The following is a 23,572-nucleotide window of genomic DNA, read 5'->3' on the forward strand; positions in this document are numbered from 1 at the left end:
AACATTTTCACCACGAGTAACCACCTCCCCTGATTCAGCTGCAAAGATTTCAGCAAGGCTGGCAGTGGGCAAATCATGGTCACAACTACTGCTCCTTGGACATCATCTAAAATGGTCCTGCTCAGCCTCAGAAGAACCACCATAAGGATGGTAGCTTTATGTGGTTTGAATATTTTATTCCTCAGCTACTCTTCCAAAGGCATTAACAACAGTGTAGCAAAGATGAGTGGCCTTGTAAACTTGTAGGTCTATGTCTGACCAAAACATCCTCTCAGACAACATGTTGTGTCAAAAATGTTAATACAAACCAATGTTACATGTTGGTTTTGATGGCCTTTGTTCCATTATGCAGCAGTAATGACAGAAATCAAATCTCGGTATTGCTGATAGGAAAAATTATTCAGCTGGGTTTTTTCTACATTTGTGTAGATATCTCTCGATCTAGAATAGTGGGGACACCCTGATTAAATAGCCTGATAGGTCTTTTGATCTGTGCTCCATCCATATCTTTGTCCAGAAATAATAAAGAACGTATAATGCTTATAATAAAGGAATTAAGTCAAATGGTAAATTATATACACTAATATTAATATAATTTTATATAAAAGTTTATTTTAAATACTTAACTTTTTCCTGTTTTCTGTGAAAACTCTTCACATATTTTCTTATGCTAATCATGTGATATATAAACTATAGCAACAAATTTATCATCCCTCTCGCAATCACTTGTGTTTCTTTGTCATCGTAGAGGTGGGATAGGTGCTCAGAAGGACAATTCTTGTCTCCTATTATTAGGTCAAAAACAATTGTGTTCTTTCAAACTGCGGTGTTTAATTAATAATATGTGAACAAATAAAAGTTATGAAACTAACTAATGCAAATATATTGTTGAATATTTAGTTGCATTGCAAATGATTTTATTTGGTGTATGCAGCAATGCTGTGTACAAATTGTCAAAAATAGGTTTAGGGACAAAAATATATGTGCTTGGATTGGAAATTGGTTAAAAGAATACAAAGAGTGGTTGTAAATGGAAGATTCTCAAACTGGACCAAGTTATTAAGTGGCGTTAGACAAGGCGTGGGAAGTGGCAAATGAAGTTAAATACAGATAAATGTAAAGTTATGAGAAAAATAATAACAATGCAACATATATTTTAAATGGCATCACCTTGGGAAAAACTACTAAGGAGAAGGATTTAGGAATAATTGTAGACAACACACTTAACAACAGCGCACAATGCCAGTCAGCAGCTGCAAAGGCCAATAGGATACTGGCATGTATAAAACAGGGTATTGATTCAAAGGCCTCTTTATTAGTCAGTGTTAAACCTCACCTTGAATATGCAATGTAACTCTGGACACTGGTCCTTAAAAAAGGAGTGCTACAAAATTATTTAAAGTATTGGAAGATCTTAGTTATGAAAGACACTGAAAAAGGTGCATCCAAATAAGCTAGAAAAATCGCAACTTAGAGGGGATAGTATAACATTGTATAAATATGTTCAGGGCCAATATATGGAGCTCAAGAGAGGTGGTTCTATCAAATACCGCGGATGGCTTCAAAAATGGTCTGGATGTTTTTTGTTTGTTTTTTCAGAAAAGCAGAACATACAGGGCTTCTTGATCCAAAGAGAAAGCAGGGTTGAATTTGATGGACTTAGGTCTTTTTCAACCTAAATCACTATGTTGTTATGACTTGCCCAGCATCCAGATTGCACACATAAAGATTTGCCCCAAGACTCAGGACCAAATTGCATCCACAGTACTTACCCACATTGCATCCACATTGACCTCCTCAGAGTCTCAGGTCTCCCCTCAGTCTGGCTTATGAGCATCATTTATTCATTCTATACCATTTAGGCCAAAACAGGATAAATGTCAGAATACACACACGACCATTACAAATGCCTACCCATAAACACATGCACGTTCACTCTTACCACTACACATAAACATTCAGTCTTACAGTTGCCTTGCATCCACACTGTTGCTATGCCCTTTCTCCCCATCTCTCCCCTTTCCCATTACTCACTTTCTCTTCGTCTCTCTCCTCTTCCCCTTGTTCATTCACCTTCATTGTATATCTCCTCTTCTTTCTATTTATCTCTCATTTTTCCCTATCTCTCCCCATTTCCCCTCTCTCTCATTTCTGCCCTTTCTTTGTCTCCCTCTTTTGTTCTCTTTACCCCCATACCCTTTCTCTTTTCTCTTGTTTTTCTCTCTCCCTTTTCTTCCCTTTTTCTTTGCTTCCCCCTTTTTATTTATCTCCTCTCCCCTTCCTGTTTATCTCCATTCTTATCATCTCTCATCTTTTTCTATATCTCATATCTTCCTCTTTCACTTCATCTATCTTCTTTCTATTTAACTCTCTTTTCTCCCCATCTCTTCCCATTTTCAATTTGTTCCTTATCTCCCAACTCTCATTATATCTCTCCTTTCTAAAGAGAGAACCCTTTTTGCAGGTGATGCTTACTTAGGTGTCCGTCATAGCACATAGTGAAGTCAGTAAGTTTTGATATATCAACACGACAAAACTCACATAAAATCGTATGGTCTAGAGAAAAATCCACATACAATCAATCTATTTCTCATGTATTGATTGCCAACCAGTTATCTATGGGCAGCATGTTCACTTTAAGTACATCTGTTACTTATGGTAAAAAGATATCAAAGAACATTTTACAAATCTATTCCACATTATGTTAAATACACTTTAATGCTTTTAAGAAAATATTTTAAAATAAAGTCTGATTACAGCTGTGTTTATCATCTGTGTGTTCATACAAATTACCAAGCAGTGTTCTCCTGGGAACTTGCCATGCAATCTGATAAAAGGTAAATGTATTTATTCTATTCCTGGGCTCTCCAATCTTAGTCCTTTAACAAAAATCCAACTTTGTTTTACTCAACAGTAAACAATGCACCACGGAGACCAACTTAACCTTAATAAAACAATGTCCAAAAGACAAAATATGGTGTATAAAAACACGTTATTTAACTACAGACAAAAACATACACACTTGAGTACGGCTGAGTAGACGGAATCCCTGATCAGTTTTATTGGAGAGTCAATAAAGCTTATCTCTTCCAAGTACCCATAAATGTTGTTATTAATTAGTAAAATATGTAAAATAATCAACTTAAATATGGTAAATTTTGTCATTGTTGCACAATTTTAAGATATAAATTGATACGACATGTCATTTCTAAACACTTAAGGAAAGAAATCCCAACAATTTAATAAAAAAAAAAAATCTTCCTTTTATTGAAAATCAAATTTTAATGTAGACCTTCTCTCTGTGTCCTATAAATTGTCAAATCTGTGATGGCATATCTATAAATGTATTATCACTTTCTAATGACTTCAAAATCAAATTACAATGATCTTACAAGAAATTCAGTTTGTAGTATAACTGGCAAATTACAGCTTTAATAAGTTACACTTATGAAAAATGCAAACTATGAATATGTACACTGCGCTGGTTAAATAACAAGCCACATTTAGTGTTTTTTTTTTCTCAAGTGACTCTTATTACAGTCTTAATATGACACCCCTAATTAAGTAAAGCTCTGCCTCATTACTGGATTCTAATACTGAGCTATCAGCAATGAAAAGGGCAAAGCTGCTACAATGATAACACTCACTTTACAAGATGCACTAATGAAAGCAGTAACGCTTGGTGCAAACATAATTTCTAATTTACAGCTATTCAAAATAAACACTTTGTATGTATCATATAGCCAGCCTCTTTACTGCCGTTTGAATAAAAAACCTGCAACCACATTCATTGAATGAAACAGTCCTTGGTAGAAATATTCAGAACCTAGGTGGTTACCTAGCTAGTACCTAGGATAGCTGCCACAGGTACATTTGCTTGCTAATGTAGAGGAAAGCCTTTCCTCTACATTAGCAAGCAAATTGTCACAAACCTCAGCGCTCCTCTTTCTAGCAGGTACCTGCTTTGCTCATTGCTCAGTTGTTCTGATTCCTTTAGAGCTTCTGTGCTGTGCTCTTCTGTTGCTGACTCCGGATTGTCTGACCTTCCTGCTACTTCTCTGGTGTCCTGATTTTGGCTCCTCTACTCGCTGACGCGTCTTCCGTAACCCTGGCCTCGGCCCCCTTCATAACAAAGTAAGCACTCACGTGGATTTTCAAAATGTAAAAAAGGGATTTATTCCATATCAACATTTTAGTCTCCACCAGATAAAAGTCTCTGGTGGAGGCTCAAACATCGATATGGAATAAACCACTTTTTTGAGTAAAAAAAAATCCTTGTAAGTATTTAATTAGTTATGATTTATATACACATTGGCTCAATACATTGGGGTAAATTAACCTTCTGTTGAGTCCACAGAAAATTAGACCAAAATGTCTTGGTATGTCCCCTTCAGGTTGGGGGTTAATAAGCAATTCTAGTGCAAAATTTTAAAAAAGGTATTATCATCAATCGACGTGGACATTCTGTGGATGCTATGGTGATAGTTCAAAGATTAAAATTTTTACAAGAATATTTTAACCCTCGCACTATTAAACTTGAAGGAGACATATTTCACTCTCAATTATCATGCTGTTAACTGTATCAGTCCAGCATCGTGTGGTAGGAATAGACTGGAGAACACCGATATAAATGCATTGTGATGGTTCATATCAAATTAGTCTGTGATCTTCGCATTAACCGGTGACATTTAGGTTACAAAGTGCAAGTAATTATTGAGATCCAGAGTATTTTAACATATTGGCATGTATTTCAGATTAAGACTCGCTTCTATTAAGACGACTTGGCACAGCAAGTTTATTCAATCATTGGCCAACCTATGCGAGTAAAGTTTTCTAAAAGAAAAAGCTGAGTGTCATCCAGTTGATACTTACCTTGCCTGCTTCCCTAATTTATCAATACGATTTAAAGAGTTTAAGTTTTAAATTAATACATTTTCGTTGTCTCCCAGGTAATTGGAGAAAGGGATGGAGAAAAGGGGATATCTAGGGTGTTATTTTAGTAGGCTTAGCCAACCAGTTTATGAATCCATCCCTAATTGATCTAATAACAGTATCGGGGAGATCTGTCCTTTGTATCTGTTTGCTGCTGCTCAGAACCAGAGCCCTTTGCTTCTCGCTGTACATCACGGTGTTAAGGTTATTATACGGAAATAGGAGATTACCATGATGTTTACACTGATTGAATCTCAGCGCTGTTCGATTTTTCACCACTTTGAGGTTATTATCGTAACAGTCTGGGATATTTGCCAAATTAAATGCTGCCAGTGCTAAACAGTTTGTAAAACCGTTGCAGGTCAGACTGTGAAACGGAAGATTTTACAGCATCGTAATAGTGCCCTCTCTGTAAAATGTTATCAGATTGTATGGAAAATGCAGCCATTATGTTTGATGTGCTTTTCTCTATATTTTGTTTTTGTAATTGCTTTTAATAAAAACCTGACACATTTAAAATTGCGCATAAACAATAAGCGAAAGTGTGATGTTCCTGCATGCTACAGATCCAGTGCCCAAGAAGTTCTTGGCAAGAACTGTCTCCGGTGGGCATTTGTCAGTTATATATAGTCGCAAAGTGGGTACCCGTCACGCCATTTAGCAGGCCATAACTATTGGTAAGAGAAGAGCCGGCCCAAGACAAAATGCCGCCTGGGGCAAAGTTTAAAATGCCACCCCCCCATTATCTACCCTTCCTCTCCCTGCCGCCCCCCCATTATCTACCCTTCCTCTTCCTGCCGCCCCCCCATTATCTACCCTTCCTCTCCCCCATCCCCCCCCCGTACTTACCTTTCAGCAGTCCTGCGGTGAGTCTCCCTGCTCGGTCTCGGTGCCGGCTTGTAATGCTGAGTGCCGGGAATGACGTCATCTTCCGGCGCTCAAAATTACAAGCCGGCACCGAGACCGAGCTAAAGGGCTCGCAGAGGAGAGAGAGAGGGGCGTCGAGCAGCTACTGACAACTTGGTAAGATCAAACCACTTGGCTCCCTCTCTCTCTCTCTTTTCTCGGCTTTAAAAAAAAATAAAAAAGTGCCGCCCCTTCAAAAGTGCCGCCTGGAGCGGTTGCCCCACTCGGCTCCATTGTCGGGCCGGCCCTGGGTAAGAGAGGTAGACTGGCCCATGCACCACAAGGTTAGTGGTGCTCTTGAGCTGCCCACTGGCAATGCTTCTGCACCCCCTTCTGCTTTGTTCAGTTTCCAGAAGAAGAGCATGGGGCAGAACCTCCAACTCTGCCCCAAGCTCCAAGAGCCCTAGTCACGACTCAGCGATTTAGGATATCTGTTTAGTGAGCAGAGTCTGAAGAAGTCTATACATTTCTATACCTATAAATAAATGATGGTGTATTTTACATATAGCGAAGCTGAATGGTGATAAGACTTTCTAATCAGAATGCAGTTGTAAACTCAATACATTTCATTAGCATATAGGAACATAGTGGGTGCATCTTCAATGATCTTAGTTGCCTTCTTCACACATTAATACTAAATTTCTGCACTATTTAAAAAGTTACACGTGCTTTATAATATTCCAAAAATGCAGCCAATCAGGAAGCAAATAAATATTCTGTCACATGATAAAAGTTAATGGCATTACCGCAAACATATTTTAAGGTGTATCGATTTTGGGTTTTTCAGGTTACAAATAATTGTTTTTTTATCCTTTTAATATGAAATGTTTTGGTTGATACTCATCATTGCCACATGATGGCAGTAACACATTTTCAGTTCAATTTCTTTGATGAGAAGAAATAAATACTGACATTTTTGTTTTAAGGAATTCAGAAAGAGTAAAGAATTGTTTGCAGAAGTTTTATGTCCCCAGACATGTATCACAATTTCTAAAGGGAACAAAAACATAAAAGTAGAGGAAGCTTTATAAATGTCAGTCTTCCACCTTTCCATCTGTCTCGTTATTTTTATTGTGCGTGTAGTCAGAGTGAAAAAAGACACGTTGAATCCAGTAGCTGCAATTATCAATTCTGACAATGTGCTTAATACACAAATATATGCCGATGGCAGTTGTAGAGCTTGTTGGTTGGATGCCATGTTTTTCTAATATTTCTAGTTTTGCTATAGTTAGATTTAGGGTACAAACCCGATGAACAGCTATCAATCTATCCTATGTATTTTTCATGACAAGTTCAGCTTTTCACAGATGTCTAGTTTGAGGCACACTATGGTTCTAACTACATGATATCATGATAGAAATACCATTCTTCAGAAACCAACTGGTAAGGTAGTGAAAACCAATGTTTCGTAACCTGGATAGTTCGACCGACTTCCTCAACTGATGAGATGATATCCCGCTGGGGGTAGCCACAGAGGTCTTTACAAAGCCAGGGCCCATAGTCAATAGGCTGACTCTCAGGCCTCTCCAGGGGCCCCAGTGTTGGAGGGTTCCGTCACACTATCCAATAGGTGTTATTGTACATACGTGTTGCTTGCATACAAAACCTGCGTCAGTGACAGTTCATAATAAGAGTTGACATACATAACATTCGGTTAGGTTTCATAATCATGCTAAAGGAAAAAAAAAGGTAGAAAATGCACATTTCCATAAATCTGCCAACCTTCTTGCACTTCTGGTGCACCTCCTTCTGTAGACTAGAACACAGAAGGCAATGGTCAGTTTTATATTTCACAATTTTTGCGCAGATGTTGAACGGTCAGTCATGGATCAGAAGCATTCTCTTTAATGAAGGACAAGCCTGAACTATAAACTCGAGGCATTTACACATAAAGACTTTCGCTGGGAAAAGAGAGGTGGTTGCCCACTCTGCCAATCAGGTATCACATATGTCATTGGCACTCAAAGGGTTATGAAATCCTAAAAAGGAAAAGTATTTTTTTATGTCTTCTATCTATTCTATTGTCATAAATGCCGTTTAAAATTGGAAATTTACATGCCATGTGCGACAAATATTAAGATATTTTTATTTGGTGTTCAGTAACCAGTAGAAAATTGCCCAAAGTATAGCTTTCTCTCCTTCTGGCCATTCACGTGATTTCGGCAGTGGACAGGGGTCAGCATGGGCACCCTGACTGGTCTGCACCATATGGAAACAAACTAAGATGCACTGTATATTCTGACATCTTTTTATCAGAACCACAATTAACTTTTTCAGCAATTTGAGCTACAGTAGCTTGTCTGTTAGATTTGACCACACGGCTCAGCCTTTGCCCCGCGTGCATCAAGGAGCCTTGGCCATCCATGACCCTGTCACCGGTTCACCACTTTTCCTTCCTTAACCAACCCCTGCAGACCGGGAATTACACACAAAAGATGCAGTTTTTGAGATGCTCTGACCCACTCGTCTAGCCATCACAATTTGGGTCCTGGTCAAAGTTGCTCAGATCCTTACACATTTTTCCTTCTTCTAACACATCACCTTTGAGGACGAAATGATCACTTGCTGCCTAATATATGTCACCCACAGACAGGTACCATGTTAACAAGATTATCAGTCATATTCACTTTACCTGTGAACTTTACCACCCTCCCAATGGTCTTTGTAGTATGTCCTGCCATCACATATTGGTTTGATTTCTTTGTGATGTTGGTTTTTAAAGCACCTGTTTTAGAATTATTTTTCATTTTGGATTGTGGCTTTCAATAGGCCAAATATGATGACTCAAGTGCTTTGTTGATCTACACTGCTTGGCCTTAAATATAAGTGGGATTTTTACAGGTTGCACTCCTTGGGTGCCAAGGTGGTGTACAGTTTTACTCTTGTAATACCTTGGAGGTATTTACATATATTGATTTTGGCCAGCGCGGGTCAATGACCTTCGTGGGCAGTGACATGCAGCGGGGTTGTCTGCATCACACAGATGTCCACGGCTGCCGGAGAGGAGGATCCAGGTCCCCTGCAGCGCTGCAGGGGACCTGGATCCTAACCCTGATGCTTGACCGCTGTAGGGATAATTGAAAAAGAAAGATAAACACCTGCCCGGCACCAGGAACTGCATGTCCCGAATTACAATAAAGTGGGGGGGGAATTGTGGCCTATAATAGGGTAATTAAGAAGCGACTCGGCGAACTCTACACCACTGGAGTGAGGGGAGGACTGAACGGCACAGTCTCCTAGGTAATGCAATACAACAGCTTGTGCATTCTGTGCGCTTGGGCCCCCCCTGACTGGCAGAACTCCAGGGCCCGGTCGCAGTCACGACCCCTGCGACCCTGGATGTTCCGCTACTGCAAACATACATGGGGTGAGGATTAGGGGTGATGGCTAGGTTCCTTGGTTAAGATGGGGCCTATGGAACCTCTTTTTTGCATTTATTTAGGGCTGCAACTAACGATTATTTTAATAATCGATTAGTTGGCCGATTATTTTTTCGATTGTAATTTTTTTTCAATTTAAAATAATGTAATAAAAAACGTACAATTTACACTTTCATCTCTTTATCACAATGGACTCTCTCTATTCACCTTCTTATTTTACTGACATAATAATAAAAGCTACAAGAACCCAAACACAGTGTTTCTCAAACTAGGTCTTAATACAAAGTTATTAGTAAATATTAATTCATATGTTAACTATTTTTCATATTTAATAAAAACTATGAGAAAAAAGCCTTGTTTAAATTTTTTTTATTTACCAAACTGCCCCCGGGTATGCACATATGACCCCCAGCTTGCCACTCTGCCCCCATATATGCCTTATACCTCTTATATGCCAGTGATATGCAACTGAGCCCCCTGATATACCTTTTACCCCAGATATGTTTTATGCCCCATGATATGCCTAATATTGATATGCCTTATACCCCCTATATGCCACTGAGCCCCCTGATATACCTTTTACCCCCAGATATGTTTTATGCCCCCCTGATATGCCTAATATCGATATGCCTTATACCCCCTATATGCCCTGAAATTCATAATACCCCCCATACACCACTATAACTCACCCATACACCACTCTGGCTCCTCCCCCTCCCACACACCACTCTGGCTCCTCCCCCTCCCATACACCACTCTGCCTCCTCCCCCCTCCCATACTCCACTCTGCCTCCTCCCCCCTCCCATACTCCACTCTGCCTCCTCCCCCCTCCCATACATCACTTTGCCTCCTCCCCCTCCCATACATCACTTTGCCTCCTCCCCCTCCCATATACCACTTTGCCCCCTCCCATACTCCACTCTGCCTCCTCCCCCTCCCATACATCACTTTGGCTCCTCCCCCTCCCATACATCACTTTGCCTCCTCCCCCCTCCCATACTCCACTCTGCCTCCTCCCCCCTCCCATACATGACTTTGCCTCCTCCCCCTCCCATACATCACTTTGGCTCCTCCCCCTCCCATACTCCACTCTGCCTCCTCCCCCTCCCATACATCACTTTGCCTCCTCCCCCTCCCATATACCACTTTGCCCCCTCCCATACTCCACTCTGCCTCCTCCCCCTCCCATACATCACTTTGGCTCCTCCCCCTCCCATACATCACTTTGCCTCCTCCCCCCTCCCATACTCCACTCTGCCTCCTCCCCCCTCCCATACATCACTTTGCCTCCTCCCCCTCCCATACATCACTTTGCCTCCTCCCCCTCCCATATACCACTTTGCCCCCTCCCATACTCCACTCTGGCTCCTCCCCCTCCCATACACCACTCTGCCTCCTACCCCCTCCCATACTCCACTCTGCCTCCTGTCAGCCATGGAGGTTCACAAGACACCAGGGAGCCTGGTAGAGAGGCAGAGTGCCATATGGGAGGGGGAGGAGCCAGAGTGGTGTATGGGAGGGTGGCTCCCATACACCCCTCTGACTCCTCCCCCCTCCCATACACCGCTCTGCCTCTCTACCCGGCTCCGTTACTGACAGGAACTTTCACTGCAGCTTCATAGAAGCCTCAGCGTAAGTGAAGGTGAGTAACGGAGGCTGTCTGTGCGATGCAGACCCCCACCGGCTGACAGAGAGGATGATCCTCTGTCAGCCGGCGGGGGTCTAAACGATGCGCACAGACAGCCTCCGTTACTGCCCTTCACTTACGCTGAGGCTTCTATGAAGTCAGTAACTGAGCCGGGTAGAGAGGCAGAGTGATGTATGGGAGCGGGGAGGAGTCAGAGGGGTGTATGGGAGCCACCCTCCCATACACCACTCTGGCTCCTCCCCCTCCCATATGGCACTCTGCCTCTCTACCAGGCTCCCTGGTGTCTTGTGAACCTCCGTGGCTGACAGGAGGCAGAGTGGAGTATGGGAGGGGGTAGGAGGCAGAGTGGTGTATGGGAGGGGGAGGAGCCAGAGTGGGCTTACATTTCCATTTGTAGGATTTGAAAGAAACGGTGGAACTCATTTGAAAAATGTATTTGTAACTTCCAAGAATCTCGTGGATTAACGCATCTTCAAGTTGCCATATTTTTTCCAACTTGCATCCATTGATGAAGAGTGAATGCAAGTCAAGCGTTAATTTATGAAAGAGTAAATGTCTTTTTTTGTGTAATTTTTTTACATTTCACACTCATGTTTGTGTAAAAAGACTTCTCCATGAAACGTTTAAAAAGAAACAGTTCTTGACTGTCTCAAACTGACTGCATTTTCAGGAACACACTACAGCTGATCAGTGATACATCATGTCAGTGACAGGTCAACAAGATGATTCCTGTAATCATGGTCCTCAAGGACTGAGTATTACACAAAGGAAATAAAACAGATATAAAAACTAACAATCATACATAGTAACATAGTAACATAGTTCATAAGGTTGAAAAAAGACCAAAGTCCATCAAGTTCAACCTATATACATATTGTGTCCCTACTGTGTTGATCCAGAGGAAGGCAAAAAACCCTTATGAAGCAGATGCCAATTGCCCCATACCAGGGGGAAAATTCCTTCCCGACTCCAAATATGGCAATCAGAATAAATCCCTGGATCAACGTTCTGTCCCTATTAATCTAATATCCATAACTTGTAATATTATTGCTTTCAAGAAACACGTCCAGGCTCCTTTTGAACTCTTTTATTGAGTTTACCATCACCACTTCCTCTGGCAGAGAGTTCCATAATCTCACCGCTCTTACTGTAAAGAACCCCCGTCTGTGCTGGTGTAGAAACCTTCTTTCCTCCAGCCGTAGAGGATGTCCCCTTGTTATAGATACAGTCCTGGGTATAAATAGGTCCTGGGAGTGATCTCTGTACTGTCCCCTTATATATTTATACATAGTTATTAAGTCCCCCCTAAGCCGTCTTTTTTCCAAACTAAATAACCCCAATTCTGATAATCTTTCTGGGTACTGTAGTCCTCCCATTCCCCTTATTACTCTGGTTGCCCGTCTTTGAACCCTCTCCAGCTCCACTATATCTTTCTTGTACACTGGTGCCCAGTACTGTACACAGTATTCCATGTGTGGTCTGACTAGTGACTTGTACAGGGGTAGAATTATTTCCTTGTCGTGGGCATCTATGCCCCTTTTGATGCACCCCATGATTTTATTTGCCTTAGCAGCAGCTGCCTGACACTGGTCGCTACAGGTAAATTTACTGTTAACTAAAACTCCTAAGTCCTTTTCCATGTCAGTCGTCCCCAGTGTTTTCCCATTTAATACATATTCCCAGCCTGGATTTTTCTTCCCCATGTGCATAACCTTACATTTATCTGTGTTGAACCTCATCTGCCACATCCCAGCCCAAGCCTCCAACCTATGCAGATCCATTTGTAATCGTGCGCTGTCCTCTATTGTGTTAACCACGTTACAGAGCTTAGTATCGTCTGCAAAGATTGATACTTTACTATGCAATCCCTCTACAAGGTCATTAATAAATATATTAAAAAGAATAGGACCCAAAACTGACCCCTGTGGTACCCCACTAGCAACAGTCACCCACTCAGAGTATGTACCATTAATAACCACCCTCTGTTTCCTATCACTGAGCCAGTTACTTACCCACATACACACATTCTCCCCCAGCCCAAGCATTCTCATTTTATGTACGAGCCTTTTATGTGGCACCGTATCAAATGCTTTGGAAAAATCAAGATATACGACATCCAGCGATTCACCCCGATCCAGTCTTGAGCTCACCTCCTCATAAAAGCTGATCAGGTTAGTTTGACAGGACCGATCCCTTGTAAACCCATGCTGATATGGAGTCATACACTTATTTTCATTGAGATACTCCAAAATAGCATCTCTTAGGAAACCCTCAAACAGTTTACACACAACAGAAGTTAAACTAACAGGCCTATAATTCCCCGGGTCACTTTTTGTCCCCTTTTTGAATATTGGCACAACATTTGCTATGCGCCAGTCCTGGGGAACAGACCCTGTCACTATAGAGTCCTTGAATATTAGAAATAGGGGTCTGTCTATTACATTACTTAACTCCCTTAGAACGCGGGGGTGAATGCCATCTGGACCTGGTGATTTGTCTATTTTGATTTTTTTTAGGCGGCACTGCACTTCTTCCTGGGTTAGACAGGCGACATGTACTGGGGCATTTATCTCATCCTGCTGTATATTACCTGGCATTTCATTTTCCTCTGTGAATACAGCAGAGAAGAATATATTTAATAGATTAGCTTTTTCCTGATCCCCGTCTATAACTTCTCCCTCATTACTTTTTAAGGGGCCAACGCTTTCATTGTTAACCTTTTTACTATTTATATAGTTAAAGAACATTTTGGGGTTTGTTTTACTCTCTTTGGCAATGAGTCTTTCTGTCTCCAATTTTGCTGCTTTTATCTGATTTTTACATATTTTATTTTTTTCCCGATAGCTTTTTAGTGCTTCCTCACTGCCTTCCTGTTTTAGTAGCTTAAATGCCTTTTTTTTGCCATTTATTGCCCCCTTTACATTTTTATTTATCCACATTGGTTTTCTCTTGTTCCTGACTCTTTTATTCCCATACGGTATGTACCTTTCACAGTGAGAATTTAAGATATTCTTAAAAATCTCCCATTGAGCATCTGTACTCTTGTTTTTGAGGACATTTTCCCAATTTACAGTGTTAAGGGCTTCTCTTAGTTGATCAAACTTTGCCCTCCTAAAGTGCATAGTTCTTGTGGCTCCTCTAAGAGTTCCCTTATTGAAGGACAAGTTATAATGCATCATATTGTGATCACTATTTCCTAGATGTCCCCTGACCTGCACATTAGTTACTCTGTCAGGTCTGTTGGTTAATATTAAGTCCAGTAGGGCGCCCCCTCTGGTCGGGTCCTGTACCATTTGGGACAGATAATTATCCTTACTTATAGTCAGAAACCGGTTTCCTTTATGAGATTCACAGGTCTCGGTTTCCCAGTTTAACTCTGTTTTGGGACGCAGATAAGTAGATAGATAGATAGATAGGTAGATGACAGATAGATAGACAGATAGATAGATAGATAGATAGATAGATTGATAGGTAGATGACAGATAGATAGATAGATAGATAGATAGATAGATAGATAGATAGAAAGACAGATAGATAGACAGAAATATCACTAGGTAGCGAGGCATAAACAAAAATAGAAAGGACCAATAAACTAAAAAGCCAAAGCGTGGACCGACCAGTAAACTGATGACTGAGAATCCATAGACAGATAATCTGAAACACAAAAAAGAAAAGACATCCATGACAGTTCCCGGAATCTAATATATATATTAAGCTGTTAGAGGAAAGGATCTTATTCAGTCAGATCAGTTGGGATATAAAGTGTTATTGCCAATAGAGAATAATTTTATCTGGTGCAATACATCATTCTACAATCAATTTATATAGGCATTTCAGACCAATCATAATACAAGAAGCTATGTAAAGAACATATATAATCCTCTAAAACCATACACGTAAAATTACATTTGCATAGTTTTTCAAAAAAGCGTTTAACAATTCTGTTCCATATTAATATTGTCAGAATTAAAGTAAGTGGTTATAAATCCTTTGCAAGGTTTGGGTGTAGTCAATTTATGTCTGATCAAAGCAAAGCCCTAAATAGCTGTAGAGGAAAGCACCAAAAAATGCATATTCCTCATCTCAGAAGAAACATTGATCCCAACAACAATCAATGAAGCCTACAGAGGATTGGATAAGGTTCCCTGCCAATCACAGAGCACTTCATACAGACCCAGAAAATATTTATTAGTAGAAATATAAAACAACTTTTATTCCAAGAATTAGATTTGTACTTAAAATGATATTTCCACAGTTGCATCTCTTTAAAATTAGAGCTCATTTTTACACCATTTTACAGAACCATGTTTAAAGTGATACGTTAGTATCTCAGGCAATCTTTGAAACGAAGAATGTGTAAGTACTTTAATATGCATTGTTTGCAATTGCCTAAATTTAGTTGTACATTTAGTAGAAGCTGCAGCTCCATAGCTGTAGCGCTGGGCCTCCACCGGGTGTCACGTTAATGCCACTGTCATGAATGCATTCTCATTAAAGACTATGGGATCACGCATGATCATGGAGGTCTTCTTAGACTGGTAGCAAATATCTTCTGCATCAGGAAATGTGTCCTCTATAGAAAATGGCTGTGGTGGGAAAAGGAGCAAATGCTTATTGAGGGATTCTGCAGAATTTCCTTATTCATTTGAAGGGAGGACATGATAACATTTTAAAGTGACCAGTCAGCTATCATATACGTCAAAGTCCATGTGACGGCTGGAGTGTCTCTTCAAGGAAGGGCAAAACAGGACCTGCTGCCCAGGACCAAGTCTTCTATCATCAAGCAGAAAGGAAAAAATAGAATGAGGGACCCTCCATTATTTTAAGGTTATCATGTAGATGTACTTTATGAAATTGACATAGTGCAAGCTTGCTTCTTAGCTTGTATAACCTCACATTATGTGTTAACGATAAAATGTTTCACATTAAGGGCAATTCTAATTAAGTTACTGCAATATTTTTTATAAAAGGCTTACCTATCTTGCCCTACAATGTTCCTTCCACTGTCATGGGACAGCTTTAATTAATTTATAATTAATTAATACCAAGAAGTAGTGTGGCAAGCAAAGTAGATTAATTTCACGCTAATTAAACAAATCCTAAAAATCCATCAGAACTGTTTGCTGTGCTGGTTGCTCAGTTATCCTAAAGATCTAGAAAAAAAGAGCAAATTCAATCACCTATGCTTTGGTTTCTGAACTAGATTACAATTTATAGCTGGGAAAGAGTTTATTGCCTTAGGGCAGTGTTTCTCAATCCTGTTGTCAAATACCCGTTGAATGTCAGTTTTTAAGGATGTCAGTATATGTTCACAGATGGATGAATCAAACCAACTGAGCAGCTGATTGATCAAAATGTGCCGGTACATGAACAGTCTTTGAATCTTAAATGCTAGATCCATCGACTTGGCTTTGCAATGTGTTTTCATTTTACTTCATAGACTTTTAAACGCGAATAAACTGCAAGTTCATGGGAGTTGGCTAGAAAAGGCGAGTTTGCAGCCACAAACTCTCCTGATTTGGACAAATGTCCAACACACAAATTCAGTAACGTCAACTTTACAAAAATTTTTTGAAAACATTGAAAAAAGTAACTCACAGATTAATCACATTACGCGAGTCGCCCTTGCGAGTTGAAAAAGAGTTGTAAGGTGACTTGTGAGCTCCTTTATAATAAAAAAACTGCAACAAACTAAATCAATAATACAAAAAAAATGTTTTGAACTTGAGTAGGGTAAAAGAAAAATTTAAAACTTTAAAGTCAAATTTTAATCCTCGGGGCATCTATGCCAACCCACTAGAGTGAGGAGTGTTCAAAACCTGTAGAAACACACACACACTTGGAGAGATATTGCCCCCATCCTATGTCATTCCCCCTCCTTGGCCTAGGGTGGCACCTCCAGGTGTGGCAGTCCTTTTGCTGCATAACAGGGAGCCAATCACTCTGTTGGTCAATTACAGTCCCTGTAGCACCACTGCTCAATGGACTGGTTAAAAAAGAGATCACTGGTCTCACCAACTGGAGCATATCATGTACATACCTGGGAACAGCCAGGCTCTGAAATGTAGTCAAGTGGTCCCGTTGACGTCGGTAGGAGGTCTTCTTAAGTCAATGTGCAGTCCTGTGTCATCGGACAGAAAAACTGTCCATGGTTGGAGGGGAAGTTGGGAGTGGGCCATGCCTCAACGCTGCTCCCAGATACCTAGAGTTTCTCCAGAGACTCAAAGAAGCAAGGTTTCACCTGGAGACCTCCCAGGTATGATTATAGTTCAAGAGTAATACCGTATTTACTCGATTATAATACAAGGTTTTCTTTTTTTCCTAAATTAATATTCAGATTTTGGGGGGTCGTGTTATAATCAGGGTTGTCTTATAATCGAGCAAATACGGTACTTTTCAAGTTTACATTCAAGTTTTTTATCCCATTAGTGACACAACAATATGGCCCCTTTTAAAACATAACCTTTTCTGCAATCCTTTGATGGAATTTGTTGGAATTTTTAGATGTAAAAATGAAAACTAATCTATTTATCTAAAATTAATTCACAATTCTAATTAAAACAGAACCCTGATTCACAATACACCTCATATAACCCAACCATTTCATATTTTCATTATTCAACATTCATTTCTCAATATAGTGTCTGCAAGAATCTAGGAATGAATAATATACAATTAATTAGATATGGTCTGTTGCAGTGGAGAAATATATTGCTTTTTAAAAGTGTTGTTCTATTTATGCAAAACATAAAGTACACCCTCTAATGTTAGCCAACCTATAATTTTATTCATCTCAATATTTAGTCAAATAAACATAAAGTAACTTTTGGGAAAACGTTTACGTTTCTATAGTGAAAACTTATCGGTGGTTGCTCCTGTGTCACATGACAAGTATTTCCAGGAAAAGTGAGTCAAGTATGGTCAAGATAATACCTTTATTGAATAATGGATTGCAAGCTTTCGAGTCTATCTATGTCTCTTCTTCAAGAATATTATACATTAATATGGTGACCCTCTGATCTTTGATACTTTGACAGGTGTGTCTGTACTTTTTCTGTTCATTAAGTCTAATTCATCCGACTTCATAGGGTCTGGCCTGGTTCACCTATGTATAGTCCAGAATTGAGGCAGCAAACACACATTATAAGGTATACTACATTGGATGATTTCAGTGAGGTGATACCATTAATTTTACGGTTAAATCCTGCATGTGGCATTGGTATAGTGTCTTTGTATATGTGTGTGTGCGGGTTTTGCATCTTTTTTGGAGACAATTTTATGAAATGAAAGAAAATGTTACGCAACCTCCATAGAAAGTGAGCATCCTCTGAGTGGTGCTGAGTCTGAGCGCCGGGATATGACATCATTTCCCACAAACAAAAAATGGCTTTGGAAAAAACAGGAGGAAAATGTGCTGTTCATTGTTGGTCTGTCTATGGAGCTCTTTACAAACAGTTGTTTTAACTTGGAGGTTGTTTGAAACAGAGCAGAGGAGGGTGATCTTAACACTCATGGAGTTCATGCTCACACACAACTACTTTTAATTCGGACAGGATTTATGCTGACAGTTTATGGGCACAGCTATGGGAACACCTATGGCACCACAATATGCTAAGCTATTCATGGCAAAACCAGGGAACAATTCCTGGCTTCCTGTGATCCCAAACCTCTAATCATCTAGACAGTCAGCAAAGAACCCATATTGTCCCACAAAACTACTTTTACTCTCCAATGAAACTGCAACTCAGTTATTCCTGTACCCACACCATTGGGTCCAAAACAACACCACTCAAACCTCCCTATACCGCAAACCAACAGACAGGCTCAGCTACCTCAACAGCAACAGCTTCCATCCACAACACACAAAAAATCTATAATCTACAGCCAGGCCATAAAATACAGCCACATTTGCTCTCACCCTAGAGACAGAGCTGAATAACTAAAAGACCTAAGGAATGACTTTATTGTTCACGGATATAATACTAAATTGGCAGATGGTTAACTAAAAAGAGCACCAAACATACAGAGGGGAGAACTCCTGAAATACAAACACCTCCCCTGTCTCCTGTCATAAAGGTTGTGAAACTTGTGCACACATATACACCACAGATAGCACATACGGACCACCAACATAAAATGAATGGTACCTTGTTGTGTAAGTCTTTCAATGTGTGAACAGGAAAAAGACACAGACACACCTGTAGGAGGCCACTTCTGCCAAAATGGACATAGTTTCAAAGATCTGAGGGTCTTAATGGGGAGTTTCTAGACACAGAGAAGAAGGAAGATATAGAAATACAAACTCGTGCTAAAATTTGACGCCTCTAATTATGATAGAACTTATGTCACGCTATCCACACTATCCACACAGTCACTCAAGTCTAGGGCAGTCTACGAAACCAAAAGAAACTGCTGGTGCCAAATGCTACATTTCACATTTACAAATTAACAACATAAATGTAATCTTGATTCACAATCTTTGTCTATTGCTGTGACTGTCTGTATGTTACTGTTTAAAATATATGAGCAATGTCTGCTACAAATGTGTGATACTCCTAAAGAATAGTCTTGAAAGCTTGCAATCCATTATACTTCAGTTAGCCAATAAAGGTATCATATTTACCAAATTTGCTTTATTTTTACAGCTAACATGCTACAACTATATACGGTATAACTATACAGGAGTTTACTCACTATCTATGGAAAGGGTAAAGGGATTCATTACTATTTGAAATAATAGACGTGATTTAATGATACATCTGGAATGCACGCTAAAATCCAACTTACACAATCGAATTCCCAAGGCACAAATACAAATAATTAACACTAACTGCTCAAAACAACATACACACGCTAGAAACAATAAGATAGCACTGTGTAGATTGTTGGCACTTTAAGGCCAGCGGCTCCCTGAAAACATAAGTGCGGCTAATCGCTAACGGCATGCAACGTTTTTATGCCTGCACAGAATGCGGCCGGGCATATCCAGTCATCGCCTGCATACTGCAGATCTGGTGACTGTGTGGCACTGATGGCCAGTGGCATACCGAGCATTTGCCAGGTGTGCCAGATGGCCAGTCCGGGCTTGGCTGGTGCTATATAAATAAAAGATAATAATACTGTATTTATTTATAACAGTGTTAAAATCAGTAGAATATAAAGAACAATAAAACAAGCCTAAATCAAGGCTATAGCTGGTTATAACACTGACATATTGCTAGACAATGTGTTTCTGAAATTACAGCACACAAAACACTTATGTGAAATCAAATCAGAGCAGAGACCTCAGTAATGTGATTAAGAAATTTAAAAAGATTATAGATTTCAGGATGTATATTTACAGTGTTTTACAAAAGGAGCAAGGAAAATATTAGTCAACATATGTGTTTAATAAAAGAAGAAAATAATGATTCAGAGCTTTAAAAACATTTTATTTTAATATGTTACACCTCACATTCCCGGGAACCTGATTTAGTATATGTACAGGGCAGTGCACCATTTATAACCATTTCACAAGCTTCTCTGTTTGCAGGTTTGTAGTCTACGTAAAATTCCTGTGATGAGGAAGGCATTTGAGTTATGGGTGACCTTTTAGAGTGTCTTTGATTTTTTAGAAGAGACCCCTGTTGCAGATGTCTTATACCTACTGGAGATCTTCTCCATGAAACATAGATCACCAAGAATATCACTAGCACTGACAAGACCAGGGCTACAGTGCCTGCTATGATTTTATGTAAAGAGACAATTTCTGAATCCCCACTGCTCTCAAAAACAGATCCTGTCATTCCAACAGTTGGTGGTGGCATTGAACTGTTGCTCTCATGTTTAGTTCTGACACTTTTGTGTTTTATGGTTGGAATTCGTACACTGTTTTTCAGTTCTCTGCTTTCTGTAATACTCTTACTGCAAATATTATAGGTTCTGACTGCCTGAATCACATTTTCCCCTTGGAGATCTTTCGGGCCAGCACAAAGAATTGTGTTATCTCTCAAGCCTTTAAAATTTTTCAACCAATTTACCAGGGAACATATATTCCTGCTGCACTCCCAAATATTTCCTGCAAGACCTATATCTGTGAGAGATATCCAAGTGTCCAGGATTTCTTGACCTATGAAGCTGAGTTTGTTGGAATCCAGGTTGAGACGCTGTAGGTTTGGCACACATTGAAATACAATTGGTCCACTGAAGGCTTCTATCTCATTGCCAGACAAATCCAGCCGTTGTAAAGAGGTCCAAGTCCATGACATGGTCAGTCCTATGAAGCTGATTCTATTCCACTGTAAATAAAGATTCTGAAGACTCACCAGCCTTGGGAAAAGAGCTAGGTTGAGTTTAGAGAAGTGGTTGTGTTCTAAGTGGAGTTCTTTTAATCTGATCATGCCTGTAAACACATTTCTGGCCAAACTTCTGATCCTGTTATATCCTAAATCCAAAAGTTCTAGGTTTCTGCAATCCTGGAATATCCTCACAGGGACTGTCCTCAGTAAATTTGACCTCAGGTGTAAACTCTGTAGTTTTCTCAACCCTTTAAACTGCCCAGGTCTCAATGTCTGCATGATGTTGTAAGATAAATCCAAGTTCCTTAGGTTAGTTACAGGTCTGAAGGTATTGTTTAAGATGTGGGAGATCCTGTTAGAACTCAGAACCAATTCTTTCAGCCTGCGAATTCCATTAAAAGCATTCTCATCAATATCGCTAATATGGTTGTGGTCTATGTACAACCAAGTGAGCTGATTAAGACCTTTAAATTGATTATACTTCAGGATGTGCAGACTGTTGTATCGGAGAGATAAACCTATGCAGCCAGGAGATAAAGCTGATGGGATTTCCTGCAGTTTCTGAGATTCACAATAAAACATTTTGCCATCACACCTACATCCTGTAGGGCACCCGCGTTCAGCAGATGACAGCATTACCATGAAAACCAACAGAGCTATTAGCACAAATACAGCAGATCCACTTAGATACCTACAAGGGATGACACCTACAAATAAAAGCCTACATGTCATTTTCAGGGTTATACAAAACACAGTACACACACATGCACACAAATCAATTTAAATAGAATTGATCCTATGAGTTCCAGAGGGGTTACATCCATCTAATGCCCTGTTGGACTCCAAGAATTGTCCTACTCCACATAATACAAGATGCATGATCTATTATGCAAGATTTGTAATTAACAAATGTCTTATCATCTATATCTATCTAGCTACCTAGTTATATATATACATATATATATATATATATGTGTGTGTGTGTGTGTCATGTCTGTTGTTGCATTTCCCTATACACATACAATGTACAATTAATTTAATATGTATATGTACTAGTGATTTTTGGTTTACATGTATGTGTTGGTGCATGTATAATCATGTCTGTGAACAGCTATGTGTTTATGTTCTGCATGTATGTGCAGGTTTACATGTGTTTAAGTGTTAAGAGTTGTGTGTGTCTAAGCAGACGTACCCATGCTTCGTTCATTTGAGAGCAGGTCCTCAGTCAGGTGTAGTTATTGCCTATGGGGCCACAGGCACTTAGCCTCTGCCAGCTGCATTGTGGTGAGTCAGGGCTCCTTCCAGACATCAACTGACTTTGCTTCCTCTGAGAGATGGGCACTTTGCACCATCGTCATCTGGCAGCTCCTTTCCAACACTCTCCAGCACTTAATCACAATCTTAATCAGAATCTGGAAGAAATCCCTCTGTACTCCTTCCCATGAATTAGGATCTCTTTGTAGATTTTCACCTAGATTTTTTCAGCAATACGCCATGAAAACCAGAGCCATAAACAATCGGGAAATAAAATCGGATTAATTAGGTAATTAGAAGTCCGAAATAGATTCCAGATCCCATCGTTTATCGTCAATATGCTGTTTTTTAAAAGCAGTTCTACAGCGTTCTGGGTAAACGAGGCATAGAAGATGCGATAACTGCGTTCTGTAAGTATGAGCTTGTTACACTATTACACTGCGATTGTAGTCTGTGGATATTTTCTCTGTCACCGGAGCGCCCCCTAGTGGAATTTAGCGCTGGTCACACCGTGCATATGCATAGCTGGATTAAAACTGAAAAATAATGATATGTTTGCGGAGGGCTGCTCTGCTGCAAATTATTGATCGCTTAGAAATAATGTAAATCAATTAAAAACAAGTTAGAGCACGGAAAGGTTTGTTCCTAGAAAAAAAAATAAAAAACACTGATACTTTAAAATATTATTTCCAATACATTTTATTTTTTAACATCTGATTTATTAGGCTCACATAATTGCTCTGTATGATTGTTTTTATTGGACACATTGATCAATACATGTCAAAAATAATTAAATATTGATATTTTGTGAACTTTTTAAAGCAAAGTATTTTTGTGCTTGTTTTTAACAGCTGTGCAGCCCATCAAATGTCTTGCTAGACCTTCAATTTAGTTACAGTGGTACACATAGAAGGCTTATTAGATGCAGTAATGCATGAACATTGCCATCTGAAAGCAAAAATCAATACAGCACACACAAACACATGGCAGATTCATTTTCTTTCAAGGTTAAATCTGCTAGATGATACAGACATTGTAGACTGAAAATATAGTGAAGCAGACAGCAAGTAAAAAGACAAAACATAATGGATAATTGTGATATAACATGAGACTAAAGCATACATACATCCATCTGCACACATTTTAGTTAGATATCTATGTTATAGAGCGTGTT

At 39.7% G+C, this 23,572-nt stretch overlaps 1 pseudogene; it reads right to left on the bottom strand.

Moving 5' to 3' along the window:
- Nucleotides 1-20,310: 20,310 nt before the first annotated feature.
- LOC149298934 (leucine-rich repeat transmembrane neuronal protein 3 pseudogene) lies at nucleotides 20,311-21,786 on the bottom strand (annotated as a pseudogene).
- Nucleotides 21,787-23,572: the final 1,786 nt, after the last annotated feature.

The sequence above is a fragment of the Sceloporus occidentalis genome, unplaced genomic scaffold, assembly GCF_023333645.1.
Source record: "Sceloporus occidentalis isolate IW3139 unplaced genomic scaffold, rSceOcc1.0.p SCAF_30, whole genome shotgun sequence".
NCBI classification, from domain to species: Eukaryota; Metazoa; Chordata; class Lepidosauria; order Squamata; family Phrynosomatidae; genus Sceloporus; species Sceloporus occidentalis.